Genomic DNA, 2,258 nt, shown 5'->3' with positions numbered 1-2,258 from the left:
CTTGAACTCCTGGCTTCAAGCCATTCTCCCACCCCCAAACTGCTGGGATTACAGATGTGAGCCACTGCACCCTGCCTGAAGTTTTAAATAACATGTACATTATCTATGAATTACCTTTCAGTATATTAAAAGGATAATAAAGCATTTGTTTATAAAAAGGAAGTGTTAGATTTTAGAACCACTGTCTTAGAGGAAGAGGACTGTGTATTCCCTCCTAATGAGCATCACCTTGCCAACTTGTAAGGATGAGCCAGATGATCTAGTGTGGGTCATAGTCCACCCCTGAACCCAAGGGGTAACAAGGAAAGAAAGTGCTCCTGGCTAGCTTGGCTAGTAGGGCACCCTTTGGAAAGGGGTAAGGAGGGAGACAGAATAGGCAGGACCCCAAGATACATAGCCCCTCAAGGTGACATGGAGTAGGGGGGGGCTCCTGAAAGGGAAAATGGGGTGCCGTTATTACATGAAGGCAGAAGGGAAGCTGGACAGGCTAAAGCAACAATTATGCACAAGACAAAACAAAAAAACATAGAAAAAGACTTAGAAACCTAAGAAATGGTAAACTGTTGACAAAACATTCCCTACTATAGCCTGCAGGGCTTACAGAACAAGTCCAGAGCAAACCAAATTGCTAAGGATGAAGAGAAACAGAAAATGATCATTGAAATGCAAGAAAACTGCAAGAGAAAGCCATGATCCCCTCTAAACAACATCGATGATGCAACAATAACAAAGCTTCCTGCCTAAGACTGGCAGGAATTCCAGCTATGCTGTGCACAGTGGGAGATGGCCACGCCAGAGCGCTGGGCTTGGCAGCCAAGCTCCTCTGTTGAATGTTGAATCAGTCCCCAGGAAATACTAGTGGCGCGCTAATTTTGGTAACCCCTGACTGCATATAAGCAGTTGTACATAATAATGGCACTCCAGGGAACTTGGAAGAACCAAGCAAAGGATTTGCATTGTTCTCATCAACTGATTGCCCATCTGGACATCCTCCTTGTGGGCTGAACTCTATATTTTTTCATAAAAACAAATCCTTAGGAGAGCTCCATAAATATCACTTCTTTCAGCTGGGTTGTGCCTGGAACTAGGGAGTGAACAATTGAGCCTAGAATATTGGTATTCTAATTTGCTGATGGAGGGGTTGTACGGGTTAATCATTATTTTTTCTTTATTCAATAAACATTTGTACAGCATATTCCATGGCCTGGTACAGGACCGCGTGATACAAAGACTTGAGACTCACAGCTAGTGTGAGATCATGATCCACAGCAGAAGTGCTGGATGACACCATGGGTTCATTCCCCATTCACTCCACGCCATGCATTGCTGCCCTCTTCTTCTTGGGCCCATCAAGCTGACTTCTGCCTCAGGCCCTTGTTTTTGGCTGTTTTCTTATCCCTAGATAGTTTATGAGTCCATTCCTCTCTTCCTTCAGGTCTCTGCATAATTGCCACCTCCACAAAGAGGCTTTCCCTTCCCTAAACACCCAGCTAAAAGAACCCTTCTCACTTCCCCTCCCAGCCCTTATTCTCTTATTCCTGCCTGTTTTATCCCCTAACCTAGTTTGATTTTTCATCAGAATAGTCTCATTAATAAAACTGGAGAAGAAAATATTATCAGTATCTTATGTTAAAATAATGGTTACTTCTTATTAAATATTTTCTATTTAGGCCGGGTGTGGTGGCTCATACCTGTAATGCCAGCATTTCGGGAGGCCGAGGCAGGTGGATCGCCTGAGGTCAGGAGTTCGAGACCAGCCTGGCCAACATGGTGAAACCCCATCTCTACTAGAAATATAAAATCAGGTTGGTGGTGCACACCTGTAATCCTAGCTACTCGGGAGAGTGAGGCATGAAAATCACTTGAACCCGGGAGGCAAAGGTTGCAGTGAGCCAAGATCGCACCATAGCACTCCAACCTAGGCAACAAGAGCAAAACTCCATCTCAAAATACATATGTGTGTGTGTGTGTGTGCATGTATTTATCTGAAATTGCTGTGTTTTAAGTACATTAACTTTTTTTTTCTTTTTTGAGACAGGGTCTCACTCTGTCACCCAGGCTGGAGTGGAGAGGCACTATCATAACTCACAGATGCCTCGAACTCCTGAGCTCAAGCGGTACTCTGGTCTCCGCTTCCCAAGTAGCTGGGACTGTAGGCGGATGCCACCATATGCAGCTAATTAAGGGCATTAACACTAATTCTCTCCCAATAACTTTATGAATTGGTACTGAGCTTGTTCTTATCATCTTTTTTGAAA

The sequence above is a fragment of the Colobus angolensis genome, unplaced genomic scaffold, assembly GCF_000951035.1.
Source record: "Colobus angolensis palliatus isolate OR3802 unplaced genomic scaffold, Cang.pa_1.0 Scaffold121, whole genome shotgun sequence".
NCBI lineage: Eukaryota > Metazoa > Chordata > Mammalia > Primates > Cercopithecidae > Colobus > Colobus angolensis.
Note: the sequence above shows the minus strand (reverse complement) of the source record.